This window comes from Condylostylus longicornis, unplaced genomic scaffold (assembly GCF_029603195.1).
Source record: "Condylostylus longicornis isolate FDR11 unplaced genomic scaffold, ASM2960319v2 ptg000010l, whole genome shotgun sequence".
In the NCBI taxonomy this organism is placed as follows: domain Eukaryota; kingdom Metazoa; phylum Arthropoda; class Insecta; order Diptera; family Dolichopodidae; genus Condylostylus; species Condylostylus longicornis.
This window is the reverse complement of record NW_026577979.1, coordinates 18185942-18212487: the sequence shown is the minus strand read 5'-3', so window position 1 is coordinate 18212487 and position 26546 is coordinate 18185942. Positions and strand designations below refer to the sequence as shown.

The 26546-nt window shown below is 25.5% G+C and overlaps 1 protein-coding gene across 4 annotated transcripts in view; it reads left to right on the top strand.

Moving 5' to 3' along the window:
* Window positions 1–216: 216 nt before the first annotated feature.
* LOC129619032 (uncharacterized) overlaps window positions 217–26546 on the top strand; it is a 107005-nt gene continuing 80675 nt past the window's right edge. For all 4 annotated transcript variants that reach the window (XM_055534103.1, XM_055534102.1, XM_055534101.1 and 1 more), the window contains exon 1: window positions 217–707. The gene's annotated coding sequence lies outside the window, so the exon portion shown is untranslated. The remainder of the gene's footprint in view (window positions 708–26546) is intronic.

The following is a 26546-nucleotide window of genomic DNA, read 5'->3' as shown; positions in this document are numbered from 1 at the left end:
AAATTAATTGTAATTATTTTAATTTTTTATTCCCTTTTTCTCTTTCAGACTTAAACTGTAAACGTTTAAAATAAACAAAAAAACAACATCAGGTCTCCACCTATAATCGAAACAATCGAATCAAATGTTTTCATTGAACATCAAATTTGGGCAAAAAAGTTAAAAATTTTTGAAAAACAAAAAAAAATTTAAACAAAAGACAAAAAGAAAGAAAAAAAGAGTAATCAAATAAAATTCGTGTATTTGCGCGAATGTAAAACAAAAAAAAAACCAAAACCCAGGTCTGAGAATTTAAAACGCCCGCTCCTTAATTTTACAGAGTAAAAAAAGAAAAACAAAAAACGTTGTAATGTGAAAATTCAATTGAAAAACAACAAAACTAATTTATTTTAATACTTTTTTACAATTTTATTGTTTTTTAAATTTTATTTTTCCACTTTTTTTTGTTCTTCTAAATTAATTTTTTTCGTTTCTTTTTAATTTTTTTTTTTTAATGGCTTGAATGGCTTAAAAAATATTTACCGTTATTTTTAAGAACATAAAATTCCATTTACTTTTTTGTTATTGTTTTTCCTTTAAAATTTTACTCTCTTCATCTTTTAACAAATTAACAACGCCAAGAATTCAGGGGCAAAAATAAAAATTTTATAGAGAAAATATTAGAAGAAGACGACACTGAAGCAACCAACACTGAAGTACCATAAAATGTAAGTCTAAAGAATCCTTTTTTGGTTTCATTTTTCTTTTAATTATTAATTACAAAAAAAAGAAGATAAAATTTTTGCTATTTCTTGTTTATTTTTTTAATTTTCTTAAAATAGAAAATTAAATTTAAGGATATTGTATCCTTTTTATTTTTATTTTTTCTTTCAAATTTAACTAGATACTAAGTATATACAATTTTACATAATATTTTTTATATTTGCAATTATATTGAATTTTTGCTTTGTAAAATTTTATTAGACTCCAAATGATATTTTTGAAAATTAGAATTAATTTTTAAAAATTTCTCCTTGTTTTTTCTGTTTTTGGACATAAAATTGCTTGGTAATTAAAATGTATAAAATTTTTTTCCTTCAATAAGAAGATTTTTTTTATAGTAATTTTATTAGAATTTTTAAAGAAGATTTTTTCTTATTCTAGCTATAGCTGCTTTTAAAATAATTTCTAGTATACAAGTATATCATAGTGCATGGCAGAAAATAAGAAAATTTACCATTGAATTAAGCTATTTAACTCTTTGCTTTAATAATTAAAAATTTTAATTAATTTAATAAATTAAAATTCACTTCATTTTCATATTTTGTCTATTGAAATTAACAAAAATTTTAATATTTCATAATGGTGTTTACTATCTTCTTAAATGTGATTTATATTTCAAAAATATTAAAAAATTATATTATAATAAATTAGTTTATATGCGCCCTTTAAATCTTAGCTGCTCGTATGCTATTTTACAATAATTATTATTAATTTATAATTTTAAGATTCTTAGAATTTTACTTAAATTAATTTGATTTTTATATATTTCAAGTGCTTGAATTAAATTTAGAAATTGCAAATAATAAAGTAATTGGAAAATAAACAATTTTTAAGTATATAAGTATGTATATATGTAAGTATTTTTGTATATATTTTATTGGATAATTATTTTTTTCGTAGAAAAGTATAATATTTTTAATAGGCCAAAAGAATTTTAAATATCGTATATAATAATAATTAATTAGTTATATTGATTAATGAAAAGCGTGCCAATCAATAATAATTTGTATATAACTAGTGATTCTAAGAAATTTTTAAAATTTTTGTACTCTGAGCCTTATTTACTAAGTGTTCTTGTAGAATTGAAAAAGTATTTGATTTAATTCTTAGCATCATTTAATTTAAAATTAAAAAAATTTAATTGTTGCATGTAATTTTTAATGTATTTTAATTTGTAAAGCTTTATGTCAATGCATTCGAATTAAAAATTTTTAGAAATCACAAATTAAATTTATTAACTTTGAAAGAATTTACTACAGAATTTTCTTGGAATATATGACTTTTAAAATTTAAATTATGTATATAGAACAATCTAAACGAAATTTTAGGAAATATATTTTGTATAAAATTTTTCAATTAAGCGATTTTTTTTGAAAAATATTGTCAGATTTTTATCATTACGTATTAATTGAACTTTTTTGAAAAATTTAAAAATTAAGCACATATCATTTATGTGGGAAAATTTATGAAACAATAATATTCAATTCGAAAATCAATCGAAGTTCTTGGTAAACTAGGGAATCCAAGTCCGGATTTTGAAATTCCGTAATTATAAAATTCATTTGTTTATATAAAATTCGAAACTCCGGAATCCGAACGAATTTAATTTTGGATTATTCGGATTTCTATGTTGCACGTTTTCCCTTTTCTAATTAATATAATTAAAAAACTCTAACATAATCGACCACAATATACCTAAATTGACTAGTTTAATAAAAGTGTTACAGAATTGTGGATTTAATTTTTTGACAAAAATTGGATTCACTATTCCATACTTACAAATAAATAATTTGCTTACAATGAAGTAAAAATTAAAAGTTAATATAAAATAAAAAATTTATAGTATGCGTCGTCAAGTTGCAATAGACCTCAAAACCCAACAGGTTGAATTCGGTTTTGTAATTAAAATTTTCAAATTTTATTTTTGATCAAAAATATGCAGATAATTACTGGCTCACCCTCCTGAAGCTATGCAATAGTGTATGTTTTAACACTAACATGTTAATTTGTTATTATGAATTACTATGTAGATTAAGATTATATAACATACTTATATTTTTATAAAAATTAGGGTACCAGCGAGTTATAAAATAATTCTCTGAAATTTTCTTGTGTTAAAATGCATAAAACTTTCAAAAATTGTATTTTCACATTGATTTGGTGTTTTGTGATGTAATTTGAAAATATTCGGAAGTTATAATATTGTAAATTTAACCGACTTCCCTTTAAAAAGCTTATATAGTATTGAGAAATTTCTTTTACTTTCTGTCCAAATAATTCAGTTAATCTTCATAAAGTAATTCTGTTTCAAAACAAATTTTCTACAAAAAAATAAAATTAAATTATTTTTATTTTAATTAAATCTTGATCCAATAAAACTAAAATATTTGTACATATATGTAATATATGTATGTATTTTGTTTTAAATATTCCTTCTGTAGCTAAAGAAAATGTAAAACACTCCAACACGGAATATGAAAATGTAATTTAATTTCCAGAAGTTGAAATAAAATATTTGTATAAATTTATTATTTGGTTAGTTCAGTTAACAAATTAGATTTAGGAAGTTAGAAAATTTATTTTACATTATTTAAATTCATGTAAAAAATTTGCAAATTATATTTTGCATGCAATACTAAAATAAAAACAATAAATAATTTGAAAATGTTGAATTAATTTAACAAATTACTCGGATTTGTTAAATTTTAAAAAGTAAAAGGGATAACGAAAATTTTTCTCAAAAAACTGTTTGTTTTTTTCCATGGTATTAATAATTAACTTTTTATTCACTTTGCAATAAAAGTGCATAAAAATTTTTCCAAATACATATTTATTACGTAACTTGCCCATTAATTTGAAATATAACGAAAGTTCTTGAAACCACTGGCAAGGATTCACATTTGTTTTACTTACAAATTTATTTTTTAACACCCAAAACATTCAAAAACGTATGGGTATTTTGCATACATAATTAACATATTGGAGTTATTTTTAGTTTATATACATTCTCGGGAATTATGAATTATTTGTGAAAATTTGTGATCTAAAATGCTCAAGCAAATAAGCTCCTTGTCATGACTTCACAGAGAATAAATTAACTTCGATTTCAAATCGAATTTGAAAAATCACATGCAATGTTTTGAAAAGTTTCTCCATTGTTAATTTGCTACTCGTAATGCTGCTATTTTTCTAATGTCCACTGACATATCAGAAAGGAATTGTTGAACAGGATTTAAAAGTTGTAAAATATTAATAAATAATATACTTATAACTATTACAGCCTTACATCTATCAAGAGGATAAATCACGGCCCTATATACTGTGGTTCTTAGAATTATTTAATTTACATGAAATTGAAGAGCTAGAGCTAAGAATATTTCGAAATGTACGACTGTATATCGAAATGCGTAAGTTTGCATATGTGATACATTTTTAATGCAGTTTTTCTTGTATTTAATATACTCCTCATATTTGAATTCTGAAAGTCTTACATATGTAGGTTGTTCCTTTGTTTTTGGACTGACAAAAAAATTCATCATAATAATTCTAGTTCTTAAACTCAAACAAACTTAATAAGGTACTCGTATATAATTATTTGTTAAGATTTTTTGCCTGATTATAACAATAGGTTTATCCTTTTTGTCTATAATATTAACTTGTTTAGAGTTATGAAGAAATAATAGATGGAACAAACAAATTTTTATTTTCTCTTGAAAAATTTTCTTTCAAAAAATGAGTCACAAAATCTTTCCTTCACAACATGATTAAACTTTAACGCTAACATTATCTTTACCTGAGAAGTTAAGATATAAGAAAAAGCATTTTATAAAAAAATTACATTTTAATTTAAAGAAATAGGTCAAAAACAGAAAGGGACAGATAGTCTTTCGTTTTGTATTTAATTTGAATTTAATGTACAAAGTTTTCCGTATTATATTTGAAAAAGGATAACAAACTTTACATTTATAAAAATTTTTTAGCAAATGCAGATTGCAAAATTTCCCATATAGGATTTGAGCCGAAAGGAGAAAAATAATTTTGTGTACCTTTGAAAAGACAAAATGAAAAGTGACATTTATTATATTTTCAAGGGTTCATTAAAGGATATTTTTAGTTTTTGTTTTTTATTTTTATCTTGACAATGCGAAGTAGATATACAATAATGACACGAATTGTCATCATTGTGCATGTGAAAAGGATAATTTACAGAGTGAAGTCTTTCTTCCTTTTTATTCATAATTTGTCTCTTTGTTGTTGTATAGAATGTAGATTTATAATGTAAAATAGACTGTCTGAGTATAGTAATGTAGAAGAATTTAAAACTATCAAAACAATTCGAAGAGTCGTAATAGTTTTGATGCTTTTACAAGACACCAAGCACTAAACCAAAAAAATGGAGATATCGGAACTGAAGAATCCCCCTGATTCGCCTGGGAAAATTCCCTAAGAATACCTGCTGGAACCAAGGAAAACTCCAGCGAGCCTATTAATCTAAAATTAGTTAACAGAGTAATTTTAGTGTGTTTAGTCTAAAGAAAACTTTAAGAAAATATTAGTCACATACACAAAATACAGGGTAATTCAACAACAAGTTAAGGGTCAGATACATTCAAATAAATTGTCGAAAATAAGTAAAATTTTTGCTTGAACAACAGTGTTAAATCAGAACTGTTTGGAAGCTATAGGGATTTCAAGCAAATTTATTTAAGCAAAATTTTTAGCACACCTAAGTTTTTTTGCTTATAACTTTTGCTTATAACTGTTTATAACTTAAAATAAAGAATAGTATATCATTTGGTTTTACACGTTTTTTCGGAAATTCAAGTATTTCAATTTTAAAAAATTTCAAATTTTCCAGAGATTCTAATTAAATTTTTTTTCCCAGACCAGAAATTATTTTTGTATCTCTTTACAATTAAGATTTCTTTAGTAAATGCGATTTGCTTTACTTTTGTGATTTAAAACACATAAGATCTTAATGCTCTCCTATAACTTGAATGTGAACTTACGTACATATAATATTATTTACCCACACAATAAATTCAAATAAAAATATTCTTTAACATTTTAACCAAAAAGATTATAAATAATTTCTATTTATACCATTGGTAATTACATGGTTACCCTAGTCGCCTAGAGTATTTTGAAGTTTCTACAAACAACATATACTAAAGCGTATACTGAAATTTATAATGTAAGAGTGACCATTGATTTTTAATTTAAAGGGATTTTTTTAATTGGTTACTCTGGTAATTTATACTCTTTATTTTTTTATATCCCTATTATCCTTTTTACTATTTATTTAAATAATATTCCCATATTACACCAACATTTATGTGTCATATATATTATATCCATTTAAAATATATATTTATGCACCCTGGCTGGTACCATATAAAATAAATGTTAGAATAGTATTTTTTATTAAATGCCTAAAGGAGTTTTACAAAAATAATATTAAAAGAATGAGGATGCGAGTACAAAATTTATGATGTGGTAAATTGGTATAATTTTATTGTGTATGTGTGCGTTCCACATAATATATATGTAATGATATATTCTTAAATTAATCTACAGTTTTTTTTATCTTATTATATTTAATAAAATTAAATAGAACGTTCTTAAATATCACCAAGCTTTACGTTTAAATAAAATATATTTATGCAAGGAACTGAAGCATAAATTTATGTTTTAATTTTACTCAAAATATAAAAATATCAAATGGAAAAAAAGAATATGGAATGGGATTTAGTTAAAGGATTTCAAGTTTGGTGAAAAAATTTTGCCTACCCCTACATCCCTCTTTAGATGTTCATTAGAAAAAAAAGAAAACAAAAAGGAAATTATGTTGTTAACTTAATCCTATTATAGAATTATTATGAACTCTTAAATAAAATTTCCTGCCTTTTTGTTTTGTCTCTATTTATTCTATGTGGAACTAAGTATGACACTCCATTTTTGAATGTTTTCAACACAATTTTTTTTTATAAAAAAAAGTCTAAAACAATGGAATCTACTATTCATGTTAGAAATTCAAAAAAAAAAAAATTTAAATACATTTTTAAACATTAAAATATTCAAATTCGTTGTTTTCATGTTTCTATAAGGACATAGAGTATAATAGTGTTATGGCCATATTAAAAATTAAATGAACTTCTCTGCAAACAGTAAAAATTAAAAATTAATAGAGCTAAACAAAATATTCGAACTTTTCTTAAAATATTTGCACATTCTTAACTCCCACAGTTTTTACTGCTTAATTAAACAGCAAATTTTATCGTAGAACTTATTGTATTTTTTGGATTTGTGCCATGTAGTTTAGAACTAAATAGAAAATATTGAAAACGGAATATTGATAATAATTGATACTTACTCACGTAATTATTAATGTTTAAAAAAAAGGATTATATTTTTTTTTTGATGCACTACAAAAATCGAAGCCAATCTTGCTGGGTAATTGTTGGGCTATTTGTTACGGTCTTCTAAACTGTAAAATTTATTCAAATTTTACGGTTTTAAAAATTTTTTCAAATTATTATTAAAGCGAACATCGTTTCCTTGTAAAAAATTTGTCAACTCATGAGAACCTTTATGGTATTATATATAATGATATATAGCAGTGTACTTCGAAAAGTGACAACCTGTATTTTTAGCACTTTTCGAAAAAAATTTTGAAAAAAGCGGTTATTAGTTTCACTCTGTCCTTCCGTCCGTGGACACTTTTTTTGTTTAGAAAACTTCTAAAGCCTTGAAGATAGAAAGCGGAAGTAATATGTGCATAGATCTTTACTAGAAACTTATTTCCGTAGAACAAAATTTTTACCTATCTGCCCCCTCTAGAAATTATCCCCCCTAAAACTCTAAAAATGCCATTTTTTAGCTATTTATTGTAGTGAACCATAAGCATTTTTCAAATTTTACTAACGCGGGAAAACAGCGGCTTGCTTCTCATATCGCAGTAAACTATAGCTTAACTTTAAAAAAATAAAATGACCGTTCAAATTTATCGTTATCTAAAATCCGTTCTTTCCAAATTTTGGATATCGTTTTTCTTCTAGACCCCAAGTTGTAGAAACCTGAAATTCATTTCGCTTAAAGAAAATTTTTTCCCTCTCCACCCCCTCTCAAGTTAAGGCCTCTTGAATTTTGTAAAATTTGAATTTTTGACATCTTAAATTTCGCAAACCGCAAGCTTTTTCAAATTTCTATAAGCGAAAAAGCTAGCGGTAAATTCCATGATATTAAAAAATATAATTATTTTTCTTAACTCACGGAATCAACCCTTAAAATCGAGTATTATGTTAACTCCTGTTTATATTAATTTTTGCTTTATTTCAAAGACTGCTTAAATCGTTCAGCCTATATGTATGCAAGCCTAAAAATAATTTCATTTATGAATGAAAATAATTTTAATAGTGTGGCAAGTATACATAGACTGTATTTAAAAGCGGTATTTTCGCTTGTTGAAGGGAAAAGTGTTACAATACAAACAATTGGTTTGACTCAACTTTATTACTTTTCTCTTCCGGCCATTGGTAGCTGTGATAAAAATTCAAAAACTATTTAATTAGCTCGGGAATTATTCAAGTTTAATATTACTGAAATTACAAAGAAGTGAGATTTAATGTAATATTGCTTCATGAACTTTTGCTGATTGTGAAAAAAATAAAAGCTGTGGCATAAAATGTAAATTAAAACACCCTTTTATTCCGGTTTAGCTATTTCTTAAGTTCGGTAGTAAGATGAAACATCAACATTTCGGAAGATTTTAACGAAAGTTCTTAATGTTATTTTTCTGTTAAACAGTAAACAAAACTCTATTTACGAAAATTTTTATTACTTGCCTTATTAAATTATTAAAAAATGCTTTTATTGAAATAGGTGAGTTTTATCTTACAGCTTTTGCGAATTTATGTTTTAAGTTTCAATTCGCAGAAATATCTTAAAAAATTTTTAGCATCATCAGGATTTCGAATATAACGCGTAGGCTAAAAATAGGCATAGTTTTGCATATGACGTACAAAGATTTTTACATTAAAATTGGAAATGTCTCAAATCTTAAACAAAGATTTATTTGTGAAACATTTTGTATAGAAATATTTTAATTAATGGCTGAAATTGTAAAATTCATACTTTTTTATAAGTCTTGACCTTTTAATTTCCAATTTTATTCTTAAGGCACACAAAATTACAAAATGTTCATTAATTTGCCTTAAATTTAATTAAAAAATGTTTTTGATGTCTGAAGCCGTTAACATTGAAAATAAGACTCTTTTATAGAATTTTAAACAGATCGTTTTCAAACTTGTAAAAATAACAAGTTTTCAAAAAAAATATCTTATTTTGTACACCCTTACTCTGCATTTGGCAATATTATTTTACATTATGCTGTCCGTAACGAGTGCAATTAGTAAACAAAATAAGCTTCAGACACTGTTATATTCACGTTTTCGTTTTGCATTGCAAATACAAAAATGAAAAATTACTGTAATAATGTCGCATTTATCCTTTCTTTTTTGTGCAATGAATCACAATAAAACTGAAATTTCTGGAGGAAAAACACAGTTATAGCATTAATGAAATAAAAATGACATTAATTAGTATAAAACATGAGTTTCATTTTAATTCCTCTGTCTGCGTTCATTGTTTTAATTCCCCCGTCTCATTTTTGTTTGTATTCAAAAACATATTTTGCAAATTTCTCATGAAATTGGTAATCAAAAACACAAATTCATGTTTTTGTTTTGTTCTTTAATGCATTTAAAGACTTTTGAATTCAAATCGAATTTGAATAAACTTTAAAAATTATTTTAGTGATTTGTAGGGTAATTTATGCTTAAACTTCTAAATCCATGAGAAAATCCATTATAGACGTGTCCATTAAAGTATTTTTGCTCTTTCATATAAATCAAAAATAATTTTAACTCTAATTTTAACGCTAATTTTAATTATATTTGGTACTTTTTGAAATTTCAATGGAAATTGTTTTTAATTTAGCTTTGTTACTCGATGGAACAAATTTCTCTGAGAAATCAGGTTTCCTTCTTACCAAAGGTCAATTAGTTAGGCATATGTTTAAAATTACATGTCAAACAACACAATCGATCACGAATACTCACTATATCTGAAAGTTCAAGTTCTTTAAACGGGGGATAGAGATGATCTTTATCAAAATCTTTTTCTTCTTTATAATATGCTTGAAGTTCATATGCTGATCAAACTATTTTTTATTCAGACTATGATTAGAAAGTTGAAACTTTTGTGCTGATGTCATTAAGAAAGTATCATGTAGTGAATTTCAGAAATTATTAGCGGCTTCACATATTCCTATTTTTTTTTTAATTAAACTGTCTTGACAACTCACAAGATGAATGCTTGTTTTTCAATCACTTCAATTTAACATAGTGCTGGAGAGATACAATTACCTGTATATGACCTTCAACTCACTTATGCAATCCATTTATGCTTATTTTGATAATGATCACTCAATCGTTTCAATACTTCAAAATTCAAAAAGTGTGTATTAAATCTCACTACAATCTATAAAATAATAGTAGTTCTCAAAATTGCTTTAATTGTTACTGACATCCCCAACCGCTTAACTTTTAAACGAAAGAAAAGAAAAAACACATAATAACATACAATAAATCAGTACACGCAATCAAAAATGAAATAAAGCACTAAAAAAAGAATAATTTTTTAGCCATTAAAAATAAACATAAAATTCAAGAGACTAAAGTAAAAGGAGCCACTTCTGTTTTTGCTCTTATGGTAATTTGCATATTTTCAAGTGAAAAGAAAATTAAAACAAAACACTTAACGCAAAGAAGGAACGTAACGAACCAATACAAGTATAGAGAAACAAAAACCAATACAATAAACTGGGCAAAACAAGAAAACAAATCCTTGTCAAAATGCGAAAATAATAAAAACAACAATATTATAATCAGAAAATAACGAGAAAATATCCTTCAATTCTATAGAACAACAATGAAAAATTTCAGTTTCATATACCTTTAATTTTCTTTTCTCAATCCGATACATACCATACAGTTTTGCATTTTTAGCCTGAAGAAATGTAGAAATTTTAGAACAAAATGATATAAACAAGAATTCCATTAAATCATCATTAAATATTCAATATTTTCTCATGGCTATCTCTAGATGTTATTTCACACGAATATCCTGTTGAAATTCTTAAGATGAAAACAGAATTTTCTCATAACAATTTATTCCTGTTGCTTTGTATATGTATAATCACTTTTCTATAATACAAAGATTCTGGTATTTGTTCTCTTAAAATATTATTTGTAAATTTCAAAAAATTGTGTACATATAGATTTTATAGTTGATTTGCAACAGATTCGTCACTATAATTAATGCGATCAATATTAATCTTAAGAAAATGGAGAACACAATATTTTAACGAATGCAACGTGATTTTATTTCGTTATAGATAAAACATCAAAAAATTTAAATGGATTAGATTACAAGTGCAAGTTCCAATTCCTAAATGGAAGTCATTGTAAATTTTATGCGAATCTTTTAAAATTCAATTTGGTGAATTAATTACGTATTTTGAAACGAGTTTATTAAAATTATAATTATGCACTAATCAAAACGGCAAGCCCAATCATATTTGAATATGATTAGATCTATTCCACGACTGATAATAGGGCCATGTATTTTAAATGTAAAAATTGTATATGGTAATTTAATAATTCGTCCAAGTTATAACTTGTAATGTGATAATTTGCTTAATGTGTCAAGCAGATATGTCAGTAAAAATTATTACTCGATGATTATTGTTTTCGCAAGACGAAGAAATTTTTGACTAATTTACGAATAAAAATTTTCTCAGGCGTAAATATCTTTGCATCCTTACAAGATCATTAACAATTTTTTGAATATTATTTATTAGAATGTTTTCAAAGTAGATTCGACGTGTCCTAGTATAATAATAATAATAAAATAACACTCTCGAATTATTGCAACTTCTAACAAAAAAATTCATTCTGCTTATTAAATAAGTTACATTATTCTTAACGAAATAAATTTAGTTCCAAGTTGTTTTTGAAAATATAAGAGCAAAATATAAAAAATTTCAAGATAGAAAGGCAGGTCATTAAATATAAAATATTCAATTGATTTGAACATAATTTGATTATTCTTCTATATTTCATATTATTCAAGTGTCATTACCATTTTGTACTTAATGACCTCTATAAATAATATTTACGATGAGAAAATTAATAATTTTTTTCATTCATTTCACACCTTTTCCTTTCATTTTAGATTTTAAAACTACCGTAACACAAAATATTTTCCAAAACTTTTCCTAAAGTATAATAATATAGAATTAAAATTCAAGTAAACAAGTTGTTAAGAGAAAATTCTCGGGAAATTTAAACTTCTATATAATATGCTATTTACTCGTATATTATTTACTACAACAAAGTTATAGGTACACTCTTAAGGTATTTAAGGTATTTTCACTATATCTTATAGGTACTTGTACGGCATTTCCATCTATATTTCAAACCTTATAGTGATAGTAGAAAGTTGTATAAGTAAGCTAAATACTATAAGGTTAATAAACTAAAAGTTGTACGACAAAAAAAAAATCTAAACTTTTGCTGTTAAAATTTTAATCTGAAAACTATAGGAACTTTGAAATGATAAAATTGTTACGGATTTTGTACATTAAAAGACCAAAAATTAGCCTGCAGTCGTTGTTAGAATTTAATATAGCAAGAATTACTTTGGAAAATCTCAATTGAGTACTTCAATTTTATAGAACTACATTAGAATACGCACTCTAATCTGTTGTCTAACACCAAAATACAGGAACTGACACCGGATTTCTGAAAATCTTTCCAAAATTTTCTAAAATTCTTTTGCAGAATGTCAAACCAATTTCATAATACTCTTACGCAAAAAAGAATTTTCACTCAACCAAATACACAAGTGAACAGAATTTAAATTTTAAATTGCCAAAGTTATACTCAATTTTTCAATTGTTTTTTTTTTTTTATTTTATTTTCCAACTTTCATTGCTTTTATTGTAACATTAGTGATTTTTAAATACTATTACAAAATATGTATAAATGTGTATAGTGTTTGGCATATGGACGATGATGACTATAAAAATGTTAGTGTTGTGCATAATTGAATACAACAATAATGTTCATTAAAATTGTATGGAAATGATGAAAGCACTTAGTGCTCTTTATCGCTTTAAATTAAAATAAAATTATGCAGATGAAGTAAGGGAATTTAAATATAGAAGCAAGATTAAAGGAAAAAATAAAAAAGAGAAAAACTACAACAAATAAAATAAAATAAGAAATTCAACGAAAAATAATAATGTATCCATTAGATCCTGTAAACAGAATTTACCTGTTCCTTTTCTTAGTATAAAGATGGTGGTTACCATCATCATATTTTGTTGCCCTCTGGTTCCTATTTATAGAAAACCAAAGAAAAAGTGGAAATTCTACCCTCTTATTAGAAAAACTGTTTTTTTTTTTCAGAGCGCTTAATTTTTCCTTTTGTTTTCCGTTCATGCTGATGAGATGAATTTTCATTAAAAATCATTTGAAATTCAAAAGATTTTCATGCGATTTTCGGTTTTTGCTTTTTCTTTTATTTTTAACTGTTTACTGCTCTTGTACGTACTCTTGTACAATAGGTTTGTATATATAAAATCATTGTATTTGAATTATAGATAAAATTTGTGTTCAAGAATGAGATTTAAGGATATTAAATAAAAACAAATAAATACAATATGAAAATGAAATGGTATAAATTTAAAGTTAATTTGAAAATGGAAATTTTTAGAATTTTAAATTATTTACAAATTTTTATTTGAATTTTTAAAATTTTGATAACGATTTGTAATGTCGTCAGTTCTTCAGCTACAGTTATATTTGGATTATATGGAATGATGGCAAAATTTATTGTTAATGTTATTCAGCTAAATAATTACAAAAAAAAAAAATTACAAATGAAATTTTCCATAAATAATGTATTGGCGTATTAAAAACACGCTATTTACGTCATCGAATGTTTTTGTTTTCTATAAGGTAGAAAATAACAAACTATTTTAAGCGCCTGTATGGTGGAATGGATTAGAGTTAAATATAACTATATGTATAATTATATAAATATATGAATATAAATAATGAGCGAATATATTTGTAAAATATTAAAAGGTGAGCGGTTTATGTCACATAAATTTTTTTTTAATAAATAAGCTGTTAAATCTGCGTTTAATAAAATCTGTTCAAAAGAATTAGAAAAGGATATCTCAGAAAGGAATAATGTTGGTATATTTTGTAGAATCCTATACACCTATAGTAACACCTACAGAAGAATTCAAAAAAAAAATTTAGGAATTTTCATATTTCATAATCAAAAGGTGGACAGATGCCAGCGAATTGCTGAATTGTAATACCGACTAAAATACTCGCAAATAGCCATTATGTAAACCCTGATGAGTCTTTCAATCGTCTTTTAAGTAATCGTCAACCTAAAAATAAACGTTGATGATTACAGCTAATATAATAGATTAAATTCTTGGTTTATTAAATAGTTTGTTAAATTCTCTTGTCGCTATAGGAACATTATATGAGAGGTTGACGTGAACATTGATCTCTCTTTAATAATATGCCGAATCAGTGTAATTGGCAGGAAAATTATATGTCAAACACTAGATTTTGCTAGGAATCAAATGACAGGCCTCCAAAATCGAACTCCACTAGCGATTGATTTTACATTTTTTGCCATTCATCATTTCATTATAAGAACCAGATTAACGTTATAGGTTCCTTAATTTAATATAAATGTTTAAAGGACCTTTTCGCTGTTTTGTGTAACTTTTTTGTGAAACAAAGTATGAATAAATTACTTGCAGTTTCTAAATGTTATTCAGCAGATACATATTGCGGTCGGCTATTTACTGAATACAAATTAATTTATTATAGTAATTAAATTACAAATTGTTTTTTATTCTGAAAATCTTAAGTCCAAAATAAGTTTCCGTACTTTGAAGACAAAATATAGTTTTTCTAGTCTTTGTCTAAAAATTGAATAAAAATGTAAAAATTATTTTTTCTTATTTCTGCACAATCATTCCGTTCCGTTTTCTTTGTCTCCTAAAGAGTTTATTATAACATTATTTTCTTGTAATGTGGTTAACATAAGTGTCCTTATATTTTATCAAATAAACGTTGAAAATTATTAGAGATCATTATCCATGACTTGTGACTTTTTTGTACTTTAATGGATACTTTTATGATTTCAAGTGATTTCAAATGTAATAAACGTTCTTTTAATAGTAATGGTTATGACTTTTGGCGAACATTTTCATACAGAAACAAAATTCATAAAAAATGGACATAAAATTTTTTTTTTTTAACAAGAGTAAGTACTTCAGGGAAATATTTTTATAATATTATACAGTTACTCAACTAATAAACTCCAAATAACACAAAACAAAAATTTCGTAAAATGAAATTATAATAAATTTTTTTTTTGAATATTTTCCTGTGCCTATAATTAAATGAAAATTGTATACATTTCAATGGCCTAAATGAGGTAAGAAAGTCCAATAAACGATTATTAGAGAAAAATGAAATTTGTGTAGACGCATGATTTGCCGTATTCTGTATCACTACCGTCCTCGCTAGAAATCTTCTTCATGTCTTACAACCAAGTAAAATCTGAACTACAAAATCTCAAATCGTATAAATTTTGATAAGTGGTAACATTTTTTATTAGGTCCCGCTACGCGAGAATTCTTGTTTTTAAATGATTTTCACTTTAATTAGCAAAATTTAAACTAAAGATCAAATCATCCGTTCAATTCTGTTTTCAGATATTCCATTCATATGATAAAAATCTTTTCATTAATTATAAAATTTTAATCTTTATTCAAAAAGGACCACATTTTCAAATCATTATTAAAATAACAACAAAAATGAACAAAATTTAATTAAAATTTTCTAAAGTAATAAAAAATTATCTCAAATTATTCGCCGTCACAATAAATAGAAAAAGAATTCAATTAATTCAAATGATCCGATTTTTATCGCATAATAGTCGTATCTATGCATTATAGTGAGTCTTAATATGCAAATTGATGATATAATGGTCAATGAATCTATTGAAAAAAAATTATGACGAAAAAGAATTAAAGTGAAAAATTTTTTTTCTCCACTATAAAAATTTATTATTTTTTTTATTTACATACAAAACAATATAATATTATTGTTTCATTGAATTGAAGATGTAAGTGCGATAGAACTCTTAATATGAAATTCATAAAAATTGTAATATTCATATATTCTTAATAATTGGCTTATTGTAATAAAATTAATTGGTTTTCAGCGAATCTATTTATCTACGCACTGCATTTGATTTAATTAAAGCTAAGACAGATTTACTACTAAAAGTTAAATCACGTGAAAGTGTGGCAAAATATTATTAAAATGCCTTTTAAACACTTCTTTCCAGTTTTAGAGCGATAGTAAGCTATTAATTAACATACCTAGAAAAATGTAAATTTGGCTCTTAGTAGCGTTTCGCTTTGTGCCATCCAAATTCTCTGCAATTTTACCAGCTAATTTCGGTAGCAACTAGAGCTCAAATATCAAATTTCAAGAAATTCCATCAATCCGTTCTGTATATATGGTAAAAAATGTAAAATTGGCCCCCAGTTTGGTTTTCGAGCCACGATCGTTCAAAAAAAATTAAATATATTCATTGTTTTAACACGCCAAAATTTAAATGTTAGAATTCAAGGAAATCGTTTGATTATCTGTCTTTATAAGAGCAAACATTTAATATTGGCAAGCAAAAAAATCCAATTTCCAAGACATGATATATCCCAAAAGTTGATCAATACATGACATAGCCAAAACAAACTCGCATATAAAATTTTTTATGAAAATCGATTCAGCCAAACTTAAGATACATGCGTGCACACACAGACCGATAAGGCAATAGAACGAAACACCGACAACTCTCTAAAAATAGCTTATTTACGATTTCTTACTATGGAGAAGTGCGTTCCCACCAAAAACTCGATATGCAAAGTTTGTAGCCATCACATAAGTTTTTATGGAAATAGATTTGGTAAAAATTGAAATACAAAGTGATAAAACTTCATCTTGTTAAAATAATGATCAAGATTTTGCTAAATTCACTTTCGATTGCTGGTAATGCCGAACGGTAAAGACAGCTTAAGTTTCCGAATTTATTTTGTTTTATAGTTTGAAAGCTACTGAAGAAGTCACTACTAAGTAGCAACTTGTTTATATGAAATATCCTAATTAACGAAAATGCTATAGGGACATGGTTATTAAACAAAGGCCATGAAATTTTTGAAATAATGGCGAAACCAAAATAATTTTTCGCAGAAACTTTTTTTTCCGCACTTATTTAATTTTTCGTATTAAATTAATATTTTTCTAAATTGGTCATACTGAATTAGATATTAAGCTTTCCTTCTTTGTTTATCGTGCAAAGTTATTTAGTTTTTGTAAAAATCTCAAATTTCAAAAATGTTGTGATTTTTCACCTTATGTAATGGTTATTGCAGGGTATGGTGTTGGTAAACCTGTTTTTCTTGAAGGTACTGTGAATGCTCAAGAGTATTTAAAAATTATAACAATTTTCAAAAGAATTTCTTAAGACAGTACATTCCGACTGGGTTTTTCTGCGCTGGTTGTGCAATACATAAGTAAACTACATGTAACAAAAAAGCTATAAATGGTACGAAAGCTGATAGACTTGTAGAAATAATTGATTGATGCCATAAAAATTAAATTATACTGAACGTTATTCGCATATACAGCAATTTGTGAATAGATTTGTAACAAAGAAACGGTAAAATAAAATTTAAAACTTTAGATTTGTAGAAACTTATTTTTTTTTAAACAATTTTTTTTAATCAATTTTGAAATAGATACAAATTAATATTTTTGTTGAATCAAATATTAGTCCATTACTTTATTGCTGATAAATTAATGCAACATCCAAGGCATCAATCAAAATTATGCTTCAAAACCAAAAAGAATTTATGATTAAATAATGGAATAATGCAATTGAATTTACTGAGGAAAATATAAAGGAGAACATTAAAGGTTCAGTTAAATGGCTGTACTATTCAAGAATCAAAATAGTGAGATGTCCTTTTTTGAATCTCATTCTACTAAATTGAAAATCGAAATATTTCAATTGTCATTCAAATTGTATTAATAATAAAATTAACTGAAAGTGTTTTGCAAAGTAGCAATTTGCCTTCCGACAACTGCTGTTAAAAACAGCAGTTATTTAAATTACTTTCATTCATATTATTATACAAAAATATTTAAAAAAAAATTGCATACATTTAGGATGAAACAAAAAAAAAAAAATTTAAAGAGCCGTTAACATAATTGTCGAATTGAAAGGCTAATTTCTTGAGTTAAGATAAATATTTATACATTTTATTGGCATGGCATTTACCGTCAGCTTTCTGGGCTTATAGAAATTTGAAAAGCTTGCAGTTTCTGAACTATAAAGTACGGAAAATGTAAGTTTTACAAATTTCTGGAAACGGTTGCTTAGGAGGCGATGGGGATGCAAAAATTCCTTTTAACAAAATAAACAATTTAGTTATATCTAAGAGCTGCAAAAATTCAACTATACTACAACCTGGAGTTCACGAAGGAACAGACAGAGTGAAAGTATAAAAATCACATTCAAAATTTTTTTGGAAAAACGCTGAGAAGAAGGATAAATAAAAATATAGAAGACAAAAGTTTTCGAATAATGGCTTAATTACCCAGAAATTGCAGACTATTTGAGTTATTTGTAACTATTTTGAGTTTTGCGGCATTGTCCCAAATTATTTGATAATTTCACATAACACAATAATATTTTGTTAAATTTGTCTTTTTAAAGTTTATGGAAAAGTTCTAAATGGTTATATAAACGTTATTTGCCAATTTATTTTGTTAAGCATATTCCAGTTAAGTCTAACTATATTCTTGAGATTGCATAAAAATTTTTACATAATATATTTTATTTTATTATGTATATAGCTATGTTCTTATATTTTATCATAATTATTGACAAAAGAGAAAAGTGTATTATAACAATTTATGGTATTCAAATGTTGTAAACATGGAAAAGCTAAAAAATATTCCCTTAAACTATAGGCAATTTCTGTTGGACTTTTCTACAATTATCACAGCATAATTTGACAAACTCTTTATGGGTTTTCACTTGTATAACTAAGAAAGTTTTTGTTTTTCAAGTACTAGTCAATTTAATATTAGTCGTGACCTTATAATGTTGGTAAAAGCTGTATTATATTTTTTTTTAAAACATATAGATATTAATTAACACGTTTTACCTCCACATATCAAATTTGAAAATACGAGATCTCTTAAGCGGAATAATATCAACTGTCTGATCTGTGCTGTTATGTACCTCTACAACTATGTACAGATTTTTCTGTAAACTAAAGTTTTTATAATTAATGTAAGAATTTCATCTTCTTAAAAACGTATTAATGCGTGTAGGTTCCTAAATAATTTTTACGTATTCCATTTTTAAAACAAAGTACTAAAAACACCACAACTTAAAATTTTTTAAAAGAACGTCCATTTAACACAGAGAATGCATTTCATAATGGCAACGCACATCTAGTTAAGGATGTGCTTTGTAGTGAAGGAATAATAGTTTATAATTTTTATGTTTTGCACGTGCAATTTAACAAAAATCCAAATTTGTATATTGCACTCCTTTTAAGTTTTTCTAACATTTGAACATTTGGGAACTTGTAGAATTTCAATAAATAATGTAAAAGTAAATTATATCACCTGAAACACACTTTACTTCAATTTCTATAATTTATGCGCAATATGTGAGATCTATAAATTACAATAATAGAAATTTTCAATTGAAATTGTTTAACTAAATTGTTCCAATATATTTTTTCGATCAGGTTTGCAAGAAATTTCAAAAATAATTTTTTTTTCTTTTGAATAGACATCTAGTGATTGAATTTAATAATTTAATAAAATAATTTTTTTCAGATTTTAGACACGTTATTAAAATTATATAAATTTAAGTTTCTGTGACAAAAACTAATGCCATAAGCATAAATCTATCAAGGCATCTATCTCAGAGTTTAATGGAATATTTGATAATTCAGACATGCATTGAAAGTTTTAAAATAAATTTTAAGTCTTTATGCACATATACATACTTACAAATCTGCAGAAATTTGTTATGAACATTTTATTTTTGCAAATAAGTAATGTTTAAGCAGTAGCAGAAAATCATCGCAAATGTTAATTTTGATTTGACAATTTGGATTTGAGACCTAAGTTAGAATTGAGTTATCGAAAATCTCCTACAATTTCCTAATTTCTATGAAAATCTAAAGATTGGTTGGAAATTTTTTGAGTGAACGAAATTGCCTAATATTTTTGACACTGCTGATTCTACAGATTATTTGAATATCCAACCAACATTCAAAATTAAAAAAGTTGATTGACGTGCTAGAGATATGCATTAGAAGAAAAATTCAAGGAATTACAAATTTGATCACCATCTTACTAATGCGAGAGAACTTAATTACAGAGATAAATGTTTGACTTAAAAATTTAAAAACAAAAACTGAAAAATCAAATGATGTTTCAAAATTTAACGTTTTCCAAAAATTCAAGTAAGTGATATAGGTTTAGTGTAAATATATTAAGTGCAAAAATTTGAAGCAGAATTCTGATAACCGCTAACAGAATTCCAGTAAAATTATTTCAAGACACTGCCAATACGCAAATGTTTTTGGATATGTTTTCAAATTTGAGCTCATACGCTGATATAAAGCATAATATTGCATACTGTTACTGTAGTTTATAAATGATAAAAGTATTCCGAAATATCTTAACCAGATATATACAAATATTCTAAGCAATATTCATAGAACACCCAGTAAAATATTTTTACTAAGTTCTTTAATTGAGTGAATGAAAATAGTTTAAACATTAACATACTTCTATACAAAATTCGTTTATACTTCATTCATTTTGATTGAAGAAAATATATTCGCAGTTATTATATTTGGGGTTAACGTATGCGAACATACACATAAATTACATTAATAAAACCGAATAAGCAACGTATCCTCATATAAAATAAAAAAAATATTAATTATCATAACGAAACAAATCTAATTCTAAGAGATTTATTGCGTGAATTTCATTGGATCATAGCCTACTATTCTCCGAAATATTATAAATAGTCAAAGAGATACATATTATATGCTTTTTATTACATATCACTATTAATACGACAATATGTAAAGTACATACTAAATTATGTATTACATCCCAATATTACCCAATGCAATAGTAGAAATTATAGAAAATTATTTTTGTTTCCAAAAAATCTGTATTAAATTGAACAGTTATAAAACATTCTGTTAGTTGGCATTGAGTACATATAATATGCCCAATCAACACTTGTTGGAATTAAGAAATGTTCTAATCTTGAAGGCTTTAGGTATACAGAACAAAACGTAACACTGTTCAGGTTAATTTTGTTAAATAACAGACAATGAAGATTTGGAGTTACATTTTCACAACGCAGCTCATGTGGTCTTTTCGTGATTGTATTTCAGACTAATTTTATATAATTAAGGGTTTTGTAAATTGGCAGTATTTAATTTTTTAATCAAAAAATCATGTTTATGATTTATGTATTGCGGTTTATCAAACTTATTCTGGAAATATAATGAACCATTTATTAATGATATTTTTCATCTATACCTTGAACAGTTTTGATATTATTTAACCAATTAGAAATCTTTTCTGAGACTAACAATCCCACAAAAATGGGAGCTTATACTTAACCCCTCCAGTAATCCTAATTATTTAAAAAATCCTATTTATTTAATTTACATTCGATACAATTAATACAGTAGCCAATAATCCTGTATAGAATGTCCAATGAGTTTGTGTAGAATTTTTGTAGAATTTTTTTCGCGTGACAATCTTAGCTATTTAAATTTATTAGTATTTATTAATGTTCTAATAGAATAAAAATTTCGTCCTTGAAACATCCTTCCAAAAATTACTATGTATGATGCTTATGTTTTTTAAGTAGATTAATAACTAGTTTATGCATCATTATACTGATTTTCGTTTCTATAACTCCCGTTCCGCGCTCAGAACAATAAATTATAGTGAATCCTTGGAGCGAATGGAAAAATTTCATGATTTTTCATTGTAAATGAAATTAAAATTTATATCGAAAACAAATCAACTTTATCTCATTGAATTTTGAGAATTTGAAAAATCAAAATATTCACAGAATTTCAGTATTCACATTAATAAATGCTTTTACATAATCAGACAATCACTCATTGCAAATTAATAAATTAGATGCATATGCATGTACACATGTTGTGTGTTGCACGTTACATCACAAATTAATTTAATATTCCACTGAGTATTTCATTGGAACACATTCATATTTTTTTTCCAATTTAGTATTCAAAAACTTACAAGCACATAAAATCATGTTTTTAAATCGAAACGCCTAGGCTTTTTATTACAAATTATTATGTAAAAATGTTGTTATATGCTGCTCGAATTAAATGAAAAATGATTTATTTGAAAATGTTATCATTTATCAGATTTATTAGAACAGGGTGTAACAAAAATTGTTTCTCTACTGAATAATCTAGAAAGAAGAAAATAGAATGATTTCGAAACAATTTTGAACTTTCACAATAAATTATGTATTTGAATAAAAATTATTTATTACAGTTCCACTAAGTGGTTCCGAAAATATTTCCACTAAGGTCAGTTACACTAAAACCAAAATTTTGAACTTATTTTTACACAAAAACTCACACATTTAATATCGGTAACACTTAGAACTCAAGATATCGGTAGCACTTAGTATCGGTTTATTAGACCTCAAGCACGTGCTCATAAAAATATATTAAAGTGTTTTTCATTTTAATACTACAATAAAAATACTTGAATTTATAACGTTAGCAAAAATTAATTAAAAATGACATTTGAGAAAAGTGTCAATACTTAATAGCAACATACATTTGGAACAGGAAATTTTTTCAAATGAAAAAAGAAAACTTACAGCGGAAAATAAATTATAAAATAATATTAATGAAAATTCATACTGAATTCCATAATTAAGAATCATAAAAAATATTGCAATTATGGTTATATTGGCCATCGTATAGAATTGAAACAATGACAACAAATTGTTAACAACTACATTTATTTTAAATGATTATACACGAAATGCAAACCGACCTCTACTTTTCATGTTTGTGGAACAAAATATTGAATGCAATTTAACTTATTACAACCCACTGTAATGTGGCTTGTAAATACAGATAACAAGGACATTATAACTTACAACACATATTGCATTAGTTGATTTAATTAGCGTTGTGGATTAATATTTTTAGATTTAACTGCAACAAATACATAATAAAGAGACCTTCAAGTTAATTTATTAGTAAAAGTACAATTCTCGTATCATCATTTAAATTTTTGTATTTGCAATTTGTAAATGAAATTAATCAATCATTCGCCGGGGAATCTTTTTTTCATACTCGTACAAACGTATGTTCGAAGAGTATAGAAAATTTGCCTTACCGTTTGTAACGCTAAGGAATAACGGTCTAAAATATAGACTCAAGTATATGTTTTTGATCAGCGTCGAACTCTAAGTTGATTTAGCGTTGCCAATCCGTCCATCTGTCTGTCCCTGTGATAACTCAAGACTAATTGAGCTAAATTCACCAAATTTTCACAAATGATTTATTGTATTAAGTGCCAGAACCAGATTTAAATTGGACATGATCGGGGTGCTGTTTCGGAAAACTGCCATACAACTTCAAAATTTATCTGACTATATCTTAGAAACTATAAAAGCTGTGAGATTGAAATTGCACACAAACGAATATATTAGTAGGATCAATGTGTTTGATAAATGTCGTTGAAATTGCTTGGCTTTTTCTGGTAGCTGCCATACAACTTCAAAAGTTATTGAGCTATATCTCAGAAATTATAAAAGCTGTGGTATTGAAATTACAAGCAGATATATTAGTATAGAGCCAATGGGTTTGACAAAAGTCGTTGAAATTGCTTGGCTCCTTGCAGCTGCCATACAACTCCAAAAGTTATTTGGTATTATCTCAGAAATAGTTGGAATGATAATGTAGAAATTTCTTGAAAACAAGTGTATTATTAAAGCTGTTATGTGTGGTAAAAATCATTAAAATTTCTTGATTCGTTGTGGTAGCGGCCATAAAACTTAATTGAAAAGTACTGAAATTTTGTTAACCAAAAATACACAGGACTGAAATTTTGCATAAATTAATATGGTAATATGACAACTTAAAGTCATAGTCTGCCCCACAGTCAGCTATGGCATATTTATTCGCACATAGGCTAACAAATTCGTACAGGTATCACAGAGTTGACACTATTTTTTCTCGTGTTAAAATAATTGTTGAAATAATACTTTTATTTCCAAAATATTTAAATTTTTGAAAATAATTAAGTATTTCTAGATAATTGCAAAAACAAAGAAAACTAATATAGTTCAGCACACAACCGACTTCTATAATGTTGTGTAAGATTATGATAGCGGTCTTTAAATGTTTATTTTATTGCGCGCAAGGCGAGAGATAACAAGAGTTTATTATAAGAAATATTACTGAAATTCGTGACAAGAAGATGCCTTGAATATTTGTATCGTATTTTTGTGTCTGATTTTAACAAGATTTGTTTTTTGCAGTTAAGGAAACACAGTTTATTTTAGAAAATGCTCCCCTCTCTTAAAATTTGTTAAAAAAATTAATATATCTTTATTGTGGTTTAATCAAGTCTTACTGCGAGGCGAACTCTTATTAGCATTCAAACAAAATTCATTAAAAATAGTCAAGTCCTTAACAAGTTCTTTTAATTGAAATATGTTTCAGATTCTTCAGACAATTTAAGTGCCAATCAAATATTATTCTTGGTTTGCGACCCCAGCGGAATACAACTGACTTTGGTTTGTAGTTAGTAGTTTTTTACGCTGCATAAAATAAACAATGATGAAAAACTAAAGACTTGATTCTAAAAATCTGAATTGTCTCCAAATTAAAGTAAATTGTTTCACGTCACGTTATCGTTTATCCTTATACGAGATAAAATTTAATTATAATTTTTTTTCTTTATTCGTCACAGTACATTTAAGAAAAAAATTAAGAAAATTCATTTTATTAGTATACATTTGATGAAATTTAAAATTTTAAATTGAAAAGAGAAAAAGATTGAGACAAAATCATAAAAAAGTGAACACGAGTAGTAAGTAGGTAGATGATAAACCAATGAAGCGATTAAATGGCATCAAAAAGGTATTTAATTTTTGTCTGTTGTCTGGGCATCAGCTTACTTAATTTCAATTTACGTTTGCTTTCAAGTTTTCAATACAAAAAAATTAAAGAAAAGAAAAAGATAATTTGCTTTTCATTTTCTTCTAAATTCAAAAAGGAATCAGACAAAAGGTAAATTGTAATATCATTTCTATAAAACAGTTTTGTCCTCATTCACAATATCAAGAAGGTCAAGTGAATTTTCGATTTTATTTTTGTAATTTAATTTGTATGAAAGATAACTTGTGTACATATTTAATAACCTGCACAGTGACAATGTCCGCTTAATGGAAAATAATAGTTATAAAAACAAGAACTCTGCATTAATAAGGGTTTACAAGAATCATAAATAATTTTAAACACCGTTCTAGTGAAATATTAGGTATATTATTGTTCCAGGTGTTTAAACTAGCATCACAGTGTTATTCATTCTTATATTTATTTACACAAAAAATATGATTGCAAGCTACTGATATTACAACCAAATTGTTTTCATCTATAGCACAATTAACAAGATATTGGGGAATATGTTTTAGACCTTTTTCAAAAAGTTTGCAGCAAAAAATTTGTTTGATTTACTTTATTGATGTGCTGCACAATTGTTCGTTAAAAAAACTTTGAAATTCAATACTTTCTTCTTCTTGATTATTGCAGTTTCATTAGCAAACAGATCTTGATCGATTATTAATAAACTTTAAAATTATTCTATATAATTTAGAAGGTTAATTTAAAATTTTATCGGTCCAATTGAATGCATGTCCAAAGTTTTAAAATTTAAAATTAAAAAATAACCATACAAAATTGAAATATCATATGGTTTAAATCTTCTGTAGCCAAATTTATAATCCATTTAAGCCTACACCTCAAAAGTATCCAAGTTTTTCTAACGAAATTGATTAAGATTTTACTTAATTTATAGTTAAAATTTCTAGCATATTTAATTAGTTCTCCTCACATATTTCTAAAAATTTAGATTTTAGCTGCTAAATTAAGCAATTTTTGAAAATACTTAAAGTGCTTCTGTATATACCAGTTTAATATTAACACATACTCGGGCATATGCATAAAATTTATGTTTGCAATGGATTTTATCGTGTTAACATTTTTTCTTTACACTTTGAATAAAAATAAGTGTAATCCATATATAATATTGACTTTTTTTTTTAAATTCCTATGTACGCCCTCTATGTCTAATATAAATTTATAACAGAAACAGTTGGGATAAAATTCAATTATATTGCTCGGTTAACTTTTATATTGACTTTTTCAAAATCTTATATAGATTTCAATTTGTATTCTTAACAAAGAAATTAAAAAATACACAACT